General features: G+C 39.2%; 1 long non-coding RNA gene, 1 other non-coding gene and 1 pseudogene across 2 annotated transcripts; all 3 read right to left on the minus strand.

The window, feature by feature from the left end:
- Positions 1–259: 259 nt before the first annotated feature.
- Positions 260–366, minus strand: LOC136225225 (small nucleolar RNA R71). Its single transcript, XR_010686951.1, has one exon. It is a non-coding gene; the product is annotated as a small nucleolar RNA R71 (small nucleolar RNA).
- A 3,478-nt stretch (positions 367–3,844) lies between these two features.
- Positions 3,845–7,255, minus strand: LOC136224306 (uncharacterized). Its single transcript, XR_010686370.1, has 3 exons — positions 7,014–7,255; positions 5,363–5,528; positions 3,845–4,214 (listed from the first exon to the last, which is right to left on the minus strand). It is a non-coding gene; the product is annotated as an uncharacterized lncRNA (long non-coding RNA).
- Positions 7,256–15,059: 7,804 nt separating this feature from the next.
- Positions 15,060–17,596, minus strand: LOC136222528 (root phototropism protein 3-like; annotated as a pseudogene).
- Positions 17,597–17,954: the final 358 nt, after the last annotated feature.

Raw genomic sequence — 17,954 nt, forward strand, 5'->3', positions numbered from 1 at the left:
GTTGCAGGCCGTAGTGCAATTCAATGGATACCAGTCGGAAGATCCAAACGGGCATATCCAAGAGTTCATCACACTGTGCAACACTTTCAGATCAAATCGAGGAGTTTCCGATGATGTGATAAGGCTAAAGCTGTTTCCTTTTTCTCTCAAGGACAAAGCAAAGAACTGGTTAAAGAACCTACAGCCAGGAACCATTACCACTTGGGAAGAAATGGCCAGTGCTTTTCTAATGAAATATTTTCCACCTAGACAGGCCATCAAACTGAGAAATGAGGTATCCCATTTCGTGCAGGAAGAGGATGAATCCTTAGCCAATGCATGGGAAAGGTACAAGGAATTATTAAGAAGGGTACCAAATCATGGCATCCCCATGTGGATGCAAGTGCAGAATTTTTACAATGGAGTCACCAACATTTATAAAATCCAGATTGAATCCATTGCCAATGGTAACCCCGAAGATCTTGAACCATAAGCCTTGTACAACCTTATTGAGAGAGTCGTAAGCACGAGCTATAACTGGCACGCAGCTAGGAGTGAAGGAAAAAAAGCAGGGAATGATGATGTTGTGTCAAAACTGACCACCCAGGTGGAACAGCTTGCAAAGCAGCTCAGCAAGATTAATGTATCATCCATTCACAGCGAACCGCCGTTCAATGATGTTTGTGATTTTTGTGGAGGACCTCATTTCAACATAAACTGTCCTGGAGTCAAGCAAGGGAAAGGTGAGCATGAGCAATGTGATTATGCTGGATATAATCAAAGGAACCCACCAAACCCATACTCAAATACCTACAACCCAGCCACAAGAAATCATCCGATCTTCGGATGGACCGGGCAGCCGAATCAGGAACAACCAAGGTATCAACAGCAACAAGGAGGACAGTACCAGAGGCAACCTCAACAACACTACAAACAGCTTGTTCCACCAAAGGAAGATATAGAACCGGACATGAAGACCATGATGATGCAATTTATGAAGCAGACACAAACGTCAATTAAAAATCTGGAGACACAGGTCCATCAACTTGCTGCATCTTCGTCCAAAGGAAAAGGGATAATGCCAAGTAACACCGAACCAAACCCCAAAGGAGATGTCATGGTCATCACTCTGAGATCTGGTAAGAAAACTCACCCTCGTTTTCCTACTGATAAAAATGCTGAGTGTGCAGGTACTTCTCGAAATGTTGAAGAAGAGAAGAAACAAGCTGTTCCTAGTCAAGAAAAACCCGTCGGTGTAGAATTGACCATTGATCAGGACCAGGAGGAACAAGGAAAGAGGTACAAACCACCTCCACCCTATGTGCCACCTGTACCTTATCCGGCTAGGCTGATAAACAGGAAGCTTGAAGAGCAAAATTCAAAAGTGATGGACACCTTGAGGAAGTTGCATATCAACATTCCCTTCGTGGAAGCACTTGCTCAGATGCCCACATATGCGAAATTCTTAAAAGATATCTTGTCAAGCAAGAAGAAGTTGGAAAACATCTCGATGATCCAACTAAACAGGGACTGTTCTTCAATACTCCAGAACAAGCAGCAGCTTCCGAAAAAGCTGAAGGATCCAGTGAGTTTTTCTATTCCATGTTCAATTGGCAAGTTAAATATTGAAAATGCACTATGTGACCTAGGAGCTAGCATAAACCTTATGCCATATTCTGTGTATGCTAAGCTAGGACTAGGAGAACCACAACCAACCAGAATGTCCATTCAGTTGACTGACAGGTCGGTATGTTACCCTAGGGGAGTAGTGGAAGATGTGTTGGTCAAAGTAGGAAAATTCATACTGCCTATTGATTTCATCATAATGGATATAGATGAGGACCTGCATGTTCCTATTACCTTGGGTAGACCGTTCTTAGCAATGGGTAAAGCATTGATTGATGTAGGAGAGGGACAACTATTTTTGAGAATTAATAGGGAGGAAATCATTTTCAAAATGAATGAGGCTATGAGACGAGCTAACACTAGTGATGACACATGTTGTTTCTTAGATGATTTCTAAAGTCTTTCTACTTCGCAGGAACAGGGATAGGACACTCTGGAGGCTCTCTTGGGAGAAGAAGTGAATTTATGTGAAGGAACAAGATGTTCCATTGAAACCAATTTGTCAACACTCCCTCTTGATCCCACGGTCCCTACTCATCAAGAACCGCCTGAAATACCCAATGTGCCATTGGCTAAACCCGAACTAAAACCTTTACCATCACACCTAGAGTATGCGTTTCTTGAACCACCTAGCGGAAGCCCGGTGATTATATCTTCAAAACTATTCCCTAATCAGAAAGCTCAACTCATAGAGGTATTAAGAAGAAACAGGGATGTTATTGCGTGGAAAATTGATGATATCAAGGGTATTAGTCCGGCAGTCTGCGTTCATAGAATTCTGATGGAGAAAGATCATAAGCCGTCTGTCCAGCCATAGCGCTGACTGAACCCCCACATGAAGGAGGTTGTGCAGAAAGAAGTGATCAAGCTGTTGGATGCAGGAATCATTTATCCCATCTCTAATAGTGTCTGGACGAGCCCTGTTCATGTTGTGCCAAAGAAAGGAGGAACCACAGTGGTTCTCAATGAAAAAAATAAGTTGGTTCCCACCAGAACAATAACAGGATGGCGAGTGTGTGTTGACTACCGAAAGCTCAACGAGGCAACGAGGAAAGACCATTTCCCGTTACCCTTCATTGATCAGATGCTAGAACGTTTGGCAGGGTATGCATTTTACTGTTTCCTTGACAGGTATTCAGGGTACAATCAGATTGCTATCCATTGTGAGGATCAAGAGAAAACAACTTTCACCTGCCCTACGGGACCTATGCTTACAGACGGATATCGTTCGGGTTATGCAATGCCCCAGCCACGTTTCAGAGATGCATAATGTCCATATTTCACGATATGGTGGAACGGACTGTGGAAATCTTCATGGACGATTTCTCCGTCTATGGAAACTCATTTGGAAGCTGTCTGAACAATCTGGAGGCTGTGCTAGTGCGATGTAGGGAGACCAATTTAGTCCTAAACTGGGAGAAATGCCACTTCATGGTTACAGGTGGCATCGTTCTCGGGTATCAAATCTCTGAAAAAGGAATGGAAGTGGACAAGGCCAAAGTGGAAGTAATCGAGAAACAAGGCATTCCAACTAGTGTCAAAGATGTGAGAAGTTTCCTTGGACACGCGGGGTTCTACCGAAGGTTTATAAAGGATTTCTCAAAGATCGTGTTACCCTTGTCAGCCTTGCTACATAAAGACGTGGACTTCTCATTTGATACAAGCTGTCTCAAGGCATTTGAACTATTGAAGGGCAAGCTGATCAACTCACCCATACTGGCAGGACCCAAAATAGCCTATGGCCACAGTCGTTTACCATCATTAACCACGGTTGTACGGTCGTGGCCAAAAGAGGACGTGGCAAATGCTTAGTGTCTTTAGCCACGGTTGGTTGACCGTGACCAAAAGGGCATTAGAGTCGGTTTTTACGTATAACCAACTCTAATGCCCTATGTTTTGGCCATGGTTGTTACGAACAACCGTGGCTAAAAGGGTCTTTAGCCACGGTTTTTCGTAACAACCGACTCTAATGCTCTGATCATTAAAGTCAGTTATTGTAACAACCGTGGCTAAAGACAATAACATTAGAGTCTGTTGTTACAAACAACCGACCCTAATATTATTGTTTTTAGCAATTTTATAGCTACAGGTTCAAATTGAACCTGCTCTATTTTTTCCTACTTTATTACCGTAATTAACGATAAACGCAATTAATTACCCTCATTGTTTAATCGAGATTGATCCTATTGTATTACTGAAATAAAATGCAAAATCAATAAAAATATACACAAATACAGAGTAATTAATTAACCTGCTATATATATATATATATATATATATATAAGCTTTGATATATTCACAAATTACAGTATTTCTGCTGTATATTACTAAAATTAACTGCGAACACAAAAAAAAACCTAACATATACTCATTAATTCTCTATCATACTCTTTACAACATGATGTTAAACATAACTGCAGTGTTGAAATCCTTCCATCTTCTATGCTGTCTCGACCTTCGATATATTCTCAGATGACATTAATTCTCTATCATACTCTTTACAACATGATGTTAAACATAACTGCAGTGTTGAAATCCTTCCATCTTCTATGCTGTCTCGACCTTCGATATATTCTCAGATGACATTAATTATCAATAGTGTAATTTCCCTGAAAATGGACTAATTAGAGTTAAAAGCAGGCTAGCATTAATTAAGAGCAGTTTCATTAGGCTTTATACCAAAACATGGGTTCAACAATGCATATTAAAATTAATCTCCAACAATCGCTTACAGCCCCAAAACAATCCAAGCAAATAAGAGATTAATTGGTACAATATAACAACTGAAAAAAAACAATATTAGAAAAAGATCCAGAAAGGATTAAAACACAGAACAAACACGCTACACAGAACAAAAAAATAAACAAATAGTCTTAATTCCAGTAACTCAAGAAACAGATCGTTAATACTAATAGTTTTATAAATAACCTACCCTATCTCAAACAAACACATCTCATGAAAACAGAGTAATTGCAGAAAAGAAGAGCATAGAAACTAATTTGTGCAAGTTAAAAGGCGAGGAACCTGATTTTAAACAAAAGCAGAAAGAAACATTAATGCTGAAGATGATTAATCTAAGAGAAATCGGATCAGCAACAAAAAAATAACAACCAAGATTTCATCCCAGCTAGGCTAGCTGTGGTAGGTTATATGAATTACTCTTTTCCCTTCAGTCCTGTTACCAATATGATATTCTAAGAGATCACACACTTGCAGGTCTTTATTCAGCAACAAAGAAATCTGAAAATGGTCTATTAAAGATAAATGTAAAGACATAAACATACATTTTACAAGTTATTTTAAAGGGACATTATTTATGAATATAAAAGGCCTATGTTTAACATAAATAAATGGGCCATTTAATGTGTATTTAATAACATTTCTTTTAATTTCTCTAATTAAATTAGTAATTTATTTTACTCCTAGGTAAACAAAATAATTTAAATGTACAAAAAAGGCAATTACATCACATTTAGTGGAGGGCAATTCAATAATTGTGATGGAGACAAACCTAAAATAATATGATTAAAAAGCATACACATGGTGGCAATAGGGTCAATTCTCCTCAAATGCATAATTATCCCAAATTATAGATCCACTTTCTGAGTATTAGCTTATATCTGAAGGGACCATAAGCCTATAATCAGTTTAAGCTGCCTATTTAGAGACCTTAATTCCATTGTAGTTAAATCTTTATATTCAGTTATGGGAGAACTCATATTACAAAAATAAGACAAGAAATATTAGAATTTCATACCAAGATCTACCAATGGCAAAATTTAGATGCTGATATAGATTAGTGATCACGCATTTTCAGGATCCTGTGCAGTATAAAGCATAAGCTGATCATTACGTCTTATATGAACATCGCATTCTCTTATCTTGAAACTTCTTCTCCTGCAAGAAGCCAATAAACCGGACATCTGCAACACGGGAAATATACAGGCATCAACAGAAGTTACTTTAGGAAACAGAGGATATCGCTTACTTAATACTAAGGCAATGCATGCTACATAGTGACCATAAGGGAGATTTTCAAACTGCAAACTGCACGAACAAACTTGAGCCGCAACTAAAAATAAGCTTTCAAGCATGAACATTTAAGTATTTATATGATAATGGATCTTTTATATAGAATAAATAACAATGAGATTAAGGAAAAATTTTAAAAGGATATACAAGCAACTCAGAACACGAAATGTATCAATTCAATTGCTCAAGTAACTTGACAGGGGAAGAAAAAACTGTTTCAACTAGGTGTAATCAATCACATAATTGATGAAAAATCACAAACTCCCAAATGTACTGTTAGCAAGCACTTAAAAGAAAAAGTCTGAGTCTCTCTATTCATTCTTCCGAGCATACAAAATCAGCGAAAAACCAAGATTTTGTGTTTTGGAATCCAGAAATCTCTCTAAAAAGGACCACGGCAACAGATTTCTCTTAAATTGATCCTCTTTTGAAAAGAAACATATCAAGGACTCCCATTATTTCATCATACGAATAAATCTGCTATCTGTTCAAAATTTTACACAAGGTTAACAAGAGAAACATTCTACACAAGGTTAAGAGATTAAAGAAGGTTTACTAATTGTCATGGATAAAAGAATCAATAACAGTAACATAACCATCCTCTTTCATCGAAGTGGTCAAATCTTTTAAAACTTGCTCCATTTATCCAGACTTGTGCCCTGCAGCAAAGAAACATGTTTTTTGACCAACTATAATCCAGCTACATCTATGTAGCTTCTTCACTCCTTTCTCCCGCATTGCCGTTTGACCTCATTCCAATTTCCTGATGCAGAATGCATGTTTGAAAGAAGCACATAGGGTGAAGAATCTTGAGGTTCAAGCTCGAGCAGTTTGGCAGCAGCTCGTTGGCCTCTAACATCTATTAACTTCGGGTACTTCAATACTGTGACCATTATCCAAAAAGCTTTTGGATAGGAAAATGCTATTCACAGTCACCTACATATATCATTAATCTAGATAAACTATTTGATTAATCAACTACAATAGATGGGATAGGAAGCTAATGCAAAGATATCTTCGCATTCAAGGTGTTTCAGATAATAATAGAGAGAAAACTGAAGGCCCTCAAATAATAAGCTAGAGGAAGTAAAAGAGTCATGAATAAAGTTGCCTTAAAAAATCGTCTTCATGTGAAATTCGGTGAGAAATAGGTTCATCTTGAATACAATTGCACATAGAACAATCCCAGAGAAAAGACAATATTCTCAATTAACCACTAACAGTATCAAAACCCTATTTCTAATCTCAATCCAGCAGAAAAAGGAATAAAAATGTAAAATAGAACACGAACTCCAAATAGTGAAATCAAAATAAGTGTACCAGTTGTGCTAGGAGATAAGCATAAGAAATCAAAATCCCAGCAATAGAAATCTAACCTGCCTCCTAAATCGAACACGAACTCCAAATAGTGAAAGACGAACTCGAACTCCAAAGAACACTGAGACGAACTCGAATCCACCAAACACGCTCGAAACCGATCTAACTTCAACCTAGAACACCATCAGGCACTCGAACTCCAACGAACATTAACGAGTACAGACGATGCAGTTTTAGGGCAAGAAGAAAAAGAAAGAAGCAGAGAGAGAGAGAGGGGTTCGCGCAAGAATAAGTGTGAAAATACATTAAGGCTTTCTATTTATATAAGGGCTTTAGAGTCGGTTTTAAATAAACCGACTTTAAAGAGGCCATTGGCCTCGGTTAATGATATCTGATGCCAATCACCATTTAGTAGCGTCGGTTTACATTGAACCGACACCAATGAACCTAATTAGCATCGGTTCAATTTAAACCGATCCTATTAGTTGGATCATTGGCGTCGGTTTTTTAAAAACCGACGCCAATGACTTTCAAAAACACGTGATATTCTAAAAAATGACATTTAGAATCGGTTATTGAAAATAACCGACTCTAATAAGGTCTTATTAGAGTCGGTTTTTTTAATAACCGACTCTAATAACCTTTAGCTACGGTTCTTATAGACAACTGTGGCTAATAAGGCGTAGCTATAGGCTATTTTTGTACTAGTACAGCCATTTGAGATGATGTGTGACGCTAGCGATACATGTGTAGGAGCTGTTCTTGGGCAAAGGATCGAGAAGAAGTTCCGGCCTATCTATTATGCCAGCAAAACATTAAACGAGGCGCAGCAGAACTACACCACTACAGAGAAGGAGCTTCTTGTAGTAGTATATGCTTTTGACAAATTCTGTCCCTACTTGGTTTTGTCAAAAGTCATTGTCTACACAGACCATGCTGCATTACGCTACCTGTTTGCAAAGAAAGATGCGAAACCAAGGCTGATACGGTGGTTACTCTTACTCCAAGAATTTGATCTCGAGATCAAGGACAAGAAGGGAACTGAAAATGTAGCTGCTGATCATTTGTCCAGAATTTCTCATCCGAACAGCCAGGAACAACCAGAAATTGTAGAGATTTTTCCAGACGAGCGTCTGTACACTATACAGCCTGCTCCATGGTTTGCTGACATTGCTAATTTCCTTGCTAGTTCAATTAAACCTCTTGACCTGTCCACTAACCAAAGGAAGAAGTTCTATGCAGAAATCAAATATTATTTTTAGGAGGAACCCTATCTTTTCAGGTTGTGCGCCGATCAGATCATTCGCAGGTGCATCACTCAAGAGGAAGGACATTCTGTTTTAAGCCATTGTCACGATAGAGAAGCATGAGGACATCATAGCGCGAGCAGAACTGCAGCCAAAGTGCTTCAATTAGGTTTTTCTGGCCAACCATTTTCAAAGATGCCAATGTATTTGTACGCACTTGTAATGAGTGCCAACGAACAAGCAATATTTCAGCTCGAAATGCCATGCCCCTCAATAACATTGTTGTTTGTGAAATATTTGATATATGGGGCATAGACTTCATGGGACCATTCCCTACGTCTTTTGGGCATAAATACATCTTAGTTGCAGTCGACTATGTGAGCAAGTGGGTTGAAGCAATTGCTAGTCCCACCAATGACGCCTGTGTGGTTGTAAAATTCCTAAAAAGGCTTTTTGCCCGATTCGGTGTCCCACGAGCGATCATTAGTGATCAAGGAACCCACTTTTGCAATGATCAATTTGAAAAGCTGATGGGCAAGCTTGGAGTCTCTCATAGAATTTCCACGCCTTACCACCCACAAACTAGTGGACAGGTGGAGATTTCAAATCGTGAAATAAAAAGAATTTTGGAAAAAACCGTTGGCAATTCTAGGAAAGACTGGGCAAACAAGCTTGACGATGCTTTATGGGCGTATAGAACTTCATATAAGACACCCATTCGAATGTCCCCATTTAGATTGTTGTATGGAAAGTCCTGTCATCTTCCAGTAGAGATGGAGCATAGAGCCTTTTGGGCTTTAACTTTCTTGAATTTTGAGAAACAGGCTGTGGGCGAACAAAGAAGATTGCAACTCTGTGACATGGAAGAATTCAGTCTGTTTTCATATGAAAACGCGGTGAATTATAAGGAGAAGACCAAGAAATGGCACGACAGAAAAATCCAGGAGAAAGCCTTTCAAGAAGGACAAAGGGTCCTTTTGTACAATTCAAGGCTCAGACTGTTCCCTGGAAAGCTGAAATCAAGGTGGTCAGGACCGTATATGGTGAACAAAGTGTTCAATCACGGGGCTGTCGACATTGGCAAGGAGGGTCATGAACCTTTCAAGGTGAACGGGCAAAGGTTAAAACCTTATCTCGAAAATGATCACAAAAGGAAGATTGACACTGTCCACTTCCAGGACCCCCCGAGCCAATAGAATCAATAACAGGGTGTCCGCTGCAAACACCAATTGTAGCACAAGTAACCTTGCACTTTCATACTTTATTTTACAGTTTTGACAAATTTTAGAGTAGCATTGCTTAGTCTAGTTTAGATTAATTCTGTGTCATATGAGGGTCCGTAATTAATCCCTTTGATTTGAATGAGCAAAGATGTAAAACTTTCACCCTTCCATATGGGTAAAGTTTTAACTTTTTACTTGTTTGAAAAAGTAGATTGGAATGATATTGTGGGGAGAAGTCCATTGGTAATATGAAGTGAACATAGGGCAAATAAAGTGAACATCAAATCGATTTGTTCGTTTGGTACTTATTATACTCTACTATTGCACCTCTCTCGGTAAAACCAAAGTAGGTAGGGTATAGTAAATTCAAACTCAAAAAGTAACCGTTTGCTGCCCCAAGTGTCTTTTCGACTGGACGCGGCTGTTGCCACAACCACACATACAGGTGGCGCTCATGGAAACATCGTCATAATGACGGTTCTAGCAACAGGCCGTTTCACTCATCTTTCTACTTAAAGGATTGACCGTATTGCGGACCCTAGTTCAAAAATTATTCTACAGTCTCTTTCACACCATCCCCCATATTGTGTTTGATAATTATCTTTGGGTGTCCCTATTTAGTCGCTATCGCAGGATGAGGACTCGAGGTTCAGGGAAACAAGTTAAAGTTGAAGGCACAAAGAAAGACAAAGCGAAGGGCAAGATGGTGGGCACAAGCACAGTCGCTTTTGTACCTGACGAGAAACTGGTAAAGAAACTGTCTCAGTTTAAGGATGTCGTTGTGCAACAATATTATGATGATTTGGCTCAGCTCGAATTTGGGCCGGTAAGAACTATATGCTGGGATACGCTGAAAAAGCTTAAGCTTGCGGAACGTGTAAAGAAACCCATGGAAGCGGGCCATTTTGGCTGCTTCTTTGAGATGAAGGAACCAGCGTACAAGGAACTCACTTTGGAGTTCCTAGCCACTTTTAAACATGATCTTGAGATCACCGACCCAGATGAAGAAGGAAAGTTCAGTTTCCGACTGATGACCCATACCCAACGGCCATCCTTGAACACATTTAATAACCTCCTCGGCGCTGCGGATGACGATGACTTGGAGTCTGACGGGTACAAATGGGCTTTCACCAAAACCCCAGACGAGTTTGACCCAACGACTTTCTGGCGCTCAATCTCTGGCCAGCCAAGTTACGACAGTAGTGCATCCAAAGCATCGGGTATAGAGGACTACGCCATCCGGTACTTGCACAAACTGGTTTCCGGCACCATTTTCGCACGTGAGAACCAGGCCACTATCCCTCACGCAGACCTCACGGCTCGTTAGAGTATGGTACAGGGGCGCAGGATGAACCTTGGCTTTTGGTTTGGGGAGTACATTAGCGCTTTGGAAGAAAAAACTCGTCCGTCATATGCTGTGGCAGCATTGTGACTCGAATTGGAGAGGCCATAGGGGTATTCAAGCCAGAAGACAAGAACCGGCTCACAGTGGTCAACTACCCGGACCAAATCGATTTGAAAAGCCTTCAGAGCATGCTATTCGGGAGGATGGTGAATGGGAAGTGGGTCTGGATGTCCGATTTATTGGAGGCCAAAAGGGTTAAAAGTCGGAAGAGGAAAAATGAGCCTACTGTATCAGTGTCATCCGAGTCTGAGCAAATCGAGCAAGCCAAGGATCTTGGCTTTTACCAGAAATGTGCCAAACTCTCCAATGAAGACATCCTATCCAAGTTCAACGCCCTGTTTGCACAAACCTACGCTTGTAGAGAACAGATCTTTTCTCTGGAACATCAAAATGTCGTGCAACAAGGCGAGATTGACTTGCTCAAACACCTCTGTGTGGAGGAGCAGGGGAAGGAGAGTCCATCTGGTGCCTCAATCAAGAGTCCGGTAAGAGCTAAAACTGAAACAACTGCCAATGACGCTGCCTCCTCGAAAGGGGGTGGCAATAACCCTGCTGCGGATAGAGAGGTTGATTCCTCTCTCTCCCCGCCCGTCTGATCATTCAATTTATCGCTATCCAAGCATCTGGTAACACTTATACCCCTTCTTTGCATTTGTTTACACTCGACTTTTATCATGATTATGCTGTTTTTCTTAACATTGAGGACAATGTTCCGTTCTAATTTGGGGGTGGGACATTACAATATCAGTGTGCATAAACATGATAAAGGTTAGAACAGGTTGTTAGTGTAGTATAATTTTCTGAATAACAAGTTATCCCCCTATGATTTTTGGCATGTACAAATGGAAATCTTTAACTGTCCTCAGTAAATATTCCTTATTTATGTTCATTTTCTTGTAAACATTCTAGTGTTGCGATTATTTAGTCTCCGTAGTAATTACTAAACAGATTGCGCTTGTTATGATTGAGATGTGTGGTGATAGCTTTGTGTTAATCTTAAATTCCCGAGTCTTGAAGTTCCAAAAATTTTGAAGTTCTAAATCAACTTTCACGAGAGGGACCTTTTGCCTAAATGCATGAAACCCCAAAATAGTGAGAACTTGAGCCTGCAATTGCATTTAAAATGCATTGATTCTTTAAAGAGTGGGCCAGTACTTACCATCTTTAGGGAGAATTTGCTTTGGTATGCCCTATAAAAATGGAAAATTTTTTGACAAACCTAGAATGATAAAGGCATTAGGCACCTAACTCAACCATGTAAAAGACTTAACCCGTGCATTGCACTCATACAGTAGGATGAACCATTTGAGCCTTATCCTTGTTTTTTTTAACTTAGCCTGTGAATAACCATAATCCCTTCACTTTGAGCGTAAAAAGCCGAGAATCTGCCTCATGCAAGCGGTGCTAGTTGAAAATATAAATTGGCTGAGGAAACTCGAGCGCATACTAAAATGAAATAGTGAATAAAAGAAAATGAATGAGAGGAAAAAGAAAAATCTGTAAAGAACCTCTTCATTTATGGCACACTACCACGATGTGTGCCCAAATCATTGGAATTGGTTGTTTAGTGGTAGGAGTTAATAAAAGAGTGGGGAAGTCAATTGTTAAAACAAGTTGTGCAAAGTTGTATGTGAGAAATAAAGGATTGGTGTAAAGTGCATGAGGACAGAACTCTTACACACAAAAGCCATTCACTCCCACACTTGAACCTTAACCTTGCTCTACAACCATTAAAAGACCTTTGGACCCTGTTTGGAAAATTTTGATCCATAGAAATAGGACCAAGAAGCAAACTCACACCCTACTGGTGTATTTACTGAGCTAAGGAGTGAAGTTGCATTCCCTTCCTCATGGCGAAAAGAGCCATACGAGAGTGAGTGAAACATACATTCCTTAGTGAGGCGTAACAGGCAAACTGGTTGTTCATTTTGAAAGTTGAGGTCTAACTATAAGCTTTGAGGAATTTCTTGAGTAAGGTTACACGATCAAACACTGGCATAACTTCATTAAATATCGTGATTTGCGTTTTTCTATTGATATTTTCCGAGAACAAATGATCTATTATAAATCTCTTCCTCTCCGTGATCTCCTCAAACCCTTCTTCCGTATTCTTTCATTCCTAACTCTTTCCCTATGGTTAACTTGTTTTCTATCTGTTGTTTACTTGAGGACAAGCAAAGATTCAATTTGCGGGTATTTGTTAGGCATGAATTTGACTATAATTTAACATGTTATTTATAATGAATTAAGGGTGTTTTTAGGGTTAAATTACGAGAAAGAAGGTCTTATAAGTGTTTTTGTGCAGATGAGGAAAGATTAAGTCGAACAGACTGAAAAAACCTGTTTCACGCATACCATGAGGAGATGGGCAACCTTCGAACCAGCGGTCTAACGCCGGTATTTCTGATGACGGATAGCGATAGGACAAACAGCAGGAGCGGCATGTAGGAAAGGCAGATAAGGGCAGACAAAAGTAGCATGATGACAAGAAAGTTCGACCTTTGAGTGTTCAAGGGTCAAAAGGATCTTAACCACTTCTAGCATTCTAGGATTTATGAACAATTTGGTTGGTTTTTGTAATATTTTCTCGGATATTTTCAGTACCGTTTTGACCTTTTCTTTTCCCTTAAATAGACGTAGTGGGGGAAGGAAAAGGGCATCTCTGGATGAACTAAATATACAGACGTTTTGGTAGAGAGAGAGAGAGAGAGCTCTCAAGAAAGATAGAAACTCCATTGATGGAGCTCTATAACTGTGAAGCAGACTGTTCACTCGGCAGTATGAGTGAGTAGTCGTTTTGAACGGGTTAGGCCAGTTAGGGCCTGTTATGTAAGTCTTCTACTTTCTTATTTATGAATGAATGTTGATATATTATGTTGTGTTTGCGAAAGTTATCACTCCATTGTTGTATGCATGTATGTTAGTGTTAGATGAATGATAGGGAACTGCTTTCATCTTCATGGAACTATTTCTCAAACGTCCAAACCCCGAAGCAGAAATGTTAGGGGGTTGTATCAAGGGTTTTCTTAATAGAAATGCTGTTTCGATCGTCATACAAGAAAGAGCCAACTTTAGGGACGCTTAAGGTTGTAGTACATCTTAGAATCTTAAGAACACACGAGAGTTGACTTAAGTGAGCATTAAAGCAGAGACCTTGACTTCACTTTACGTCATTCATGAATAAATAGGATGTTTAGAGACTGAAAGTAACATGTTCGGTTGTGGCCTAGCCTGTTCTACCTTTTATCATTATCAAGCATTCTTTTTCACAAGTTGAATCATTTACTTTGTTACCAATTCACAATATCTCTCAATATAAAGAATTCACACGCCACGAACACCCTGCTCTGCAAGGTTTTACTTGTAAAATTTGGTCATCAATCCCTGTGGAGACGATACTCTATTTATCACTTTATTACTTGCATCTAATGCACTTGCTAGAGTCTGTTCAGAGGACAACATAATGCTTACCTCGATACTTTAGGTTGGCAAACTTTTGCTTCAATGAAATTTTCTAGTATTACGGAGTATATTGTGGAATTTTTGGTCACTTTGCAAATTGGTAAGAAGAAGAATTTCATTACCTTTAGGAACAATGGTGTGACTTACACTATTGATTATGAGGCAATGGGAAATATGTTTGGTTTTCCTACTAGTGATTTCTTTGACAAGCCTAAGGATTTTGATAATGACACCATTTGGAATACTCTTTCGGGTCAAGACTATTTTTACTCGAAAAATACTTCAAGCAAGATGATTAAGGACAATTGTTTGTTTTTCTTTCACAAATTCTTGAGTTTTTCATTGTTTGGTCGTGTTGAGAGTTCCAAGATTCAAGTTCGAGATTTGTTCGTTTTTGATTGTTTGTTGAAGGGTTTAAGGGTTGATAGCATTGGTATGCTATTTGATAACTTGTATCGTGCTTCGAGGGCTCACACTACTCAAGTCCCTCTAATATGTAAATATCTTGTATATCTTATTGTGTTCCCTATTCTGTTATGTGAATATTTTATGCATCTTCTAGAGTTATCTTCTCCTATTTCATAGCCTTAGACTAAGCCGGTAATACGTTATTTATACTCTTCAAATTAATGAGAAAGCAAGCACAATTACTTTCGGATTCTTTAACATTGTATTAGAAGGTTTTTACAACAAATATATGTACAGAACTCGACTTTACTGGTACGCCGTTGGAGAAGTGTATGTTTGAGGTTTTTAACACTTAGATATCTAAAACGGAACAAAATTCAGGGGAATTACCTTTAGATAAGAATCAATTGCTCGATAAAGCCCATCGTCACAGGTTCTTGCGGATTCAGGCAAAGCTTCGGCGAGTACCTGAAATTTGGCAAAAGAAAGGTTTCTATCCTTGGAAACTGGAGCTAGGTAACAATCAAGAAGCCTTGCTACTGTAATTTTAGCATTTGGATCAGAATATTCTGTGTGTTCTTTAACAAGGAAATGTTCCAAAAGCCTTTGAACAAGGTCTACATCATACATTGTTTCACTCTTATTGTAAGAATGAATTAGAAGATCTGCTAGTGTTGCTTGTTCAAGCTGCATCCCTACTCGTTTTTCGAGTTCCATAACCAATGCTGCTGATAATTTTAACATGTTTTCCATCTACAGAAGGCGAAGAAGAAAGCTGCAAGATCAAGGGCGGAGACAGGGGCTGCCGGAACCACCATGGCCACGAATAGTTTCGGCTCTCCTGTATCCACCAAATTTGAGGTGTTGTGGCATACCATCTCTCCTGTTTTTAAGAAATTTAGAGCGAGTGCTGAATTAGCACCCAAAACAAGGTGTAAATCCAAAATTCCAATTTTTTTAGGCCCTTTGTAAATCCAAATTTTTTATTTTTTGACTTATTAAACCCTCCTTAAATCCAAATTTTTAATTTTTTTTTTGCCTGTTAGGAACTTCCTAAACCTAAATTTCTAATTTCTTTTGGCGGATTAATACATCATTTGCCCTTTGAACTTATCCAAAAAGTTTGATTGACCCTCTGAACTTTCAAAGTGTCCCGATAGCCCCCCTAAACTTGCATAAGATGTTCAGTTAGCTCCCGAACTTGCGTAATATGTAATCAATTGATCAATCAGTCGCAAAAAGTATGTAAAATCGGCCCCCAACCGAATAATCCTATATTCGCCACTGCAAGATGCACTATTTTTCTGTGGCGGAATTATACTGATTAAGCTCTCGATAATCATTCGTTGATCTTTATTCTGAACGGATGTTAAGTCCGGAACAATCAAATTCAGTCCGCCTCTCCAACTGCTACTGCTATTGCTATTGCTTCCTGCTACAGAAACAGAAAGTCCCCCATTTTTTATCAAATCAGGAAGCCATTTCATGCATAGTGAGTTATTGCAGCTCCAATCAATTCAAACCTCATACCTAGGGGCGTAGACACGGGCCCTGGGGCCCGGGGCCCTCCGTACTCCTTAAATCCAAATTTTTAAATTTTTTTGGCAGGCTATCCTAAATCCAGATTTCTAATTTTTTTTGGCCTGTCAGGTCTTTCTAAATCCAAATTTCTAATTTTGATTTAGGAAGACCTAACAGGCCAACAAAAAATCTAGCTTAATTTTGAGAAATTATACATTAATACTTAAAAATTGGTTATTGACTACTCAAATTATAATGCATGCATAAAATCGGTCCCCTCAACCAACTAATCCTGTATTCGTCGGTGCTCATACCTTTTACTTTAATTTCAGTAATGACCCTTACAAAGTGATTAATCCCAAGGATTAAAACATCTTCAAACCACCAGTCAGGAGGAACAATCTGATTTCCATTAGGACTTGTGTAAGCCCATGTAACCCTTTTAGATTAGCACAAGCTTTGGAAGGAATGGATTCACTGCATCTTCACACAATCTGAAGGTTTTCTGCCCAAGGTGAGAGCTTTTCGCAGCCTTTTAGTACTGATATTGAATCTCTCTAAGATGATAACACTACATAGCTAAGAAAAGCTTCAGTTTTAAATGTGAGATTGCGTTCTTCCAAATCTTCTATCATTTCTAAGTACCCGGCTGCACATCTAAAGCCGGAGATATTGGCTGCTGTTAGATCAATTTCAATTACATAACAGTACTTTGCTGCGGTAACACCCTGGTCCAATACCATGTACATATTGTCCGTTTTGGCCCAAATCCAACACCTTGGACCTCACGGCTTTAAAACGCGTCTACGTATATTGGATTCACATCTTACTAATAAGTCTCAATCACTCCCTCTCCATTTCGGATGGGATCGTTACATCTTCTGTCATTTCTAAGTACTCGGCTGCACATCTAATGCCGGAGATATTGTCTGCTGTTAGATCAACTTCAATTCTAACAGAACTTTGCTGCAACCACTCATGCTTCTGCTCCACCCGGAAGATCATCTAATTCTATCTCGTTAAGGTCTGGATCACGCGATCCGTGTATTAGTTTGTTCATCTTTCCACTCTTGGAAAGCAATGGATACTTTTACAACAACATGAAAACAAGTCTCAGTCATGGAAAACTTTATTTCTAAATCATCCACGGGAAATTGACATCTCCAATTCTAACAAGAAAATCACTAGGAATTTCTGTTGCAACATACCTACATAAGAACAAAATCCCCATTTTCAAAACATGATTACAATTACAACTCTTTAATGGGAAGAACATACCAGGAGTGGCCTCTGAACTCTAATCCATCGGTTGAAGTAAGAACTCCATTACTGTAATCCCGTCGGCCTGCGTGGGATTCATTCTCCGAGTCCCACATGATTGCAAACTAAAATCCAAGAAAAATTAGGTAGGATTTTCCGAGGACCTGAAAGTGGGAGTTGAAGCATAGAAAAGTGAATCAGAATGAGAAATTCTACTATGGTCCTGGTCCATTGGACCTTACCAATAGAAATGTGAAAATTGTGCACTTTCTTTCCTTACACCAATCATCTTCCAATGAGGTAGTATGATTATCTTTTTTCATTGGTTGGGTCCATTGCACCCGGTCCAGAACCAGAAGTGCCCCTTGTTTCAAAGAGAGGAGGACGAGTTATTCACATTTCATTTGATGGTCAGAGGCGAATTGAAAGCTAAGCAATGGTAATTCTAAAGATTCCCTGGGAATAGTTGGGTCC

Source organism: Euphorbia lathyris, chromosome 3 (genome assembly GCF_963576675.1).
Source record: "Euphorbia lathyris chromosome 3, ddEupLath1.1, whole genome shotgun sequence".
NCBI classification, from domain to species: domain Eukaryota; kingdom Viridiplantae; phylum Streptophyta; class Magnoliopsida; order Malpighiales; family Euphorbiaceae; genus Euphorbia; species Euphorbia lathyris.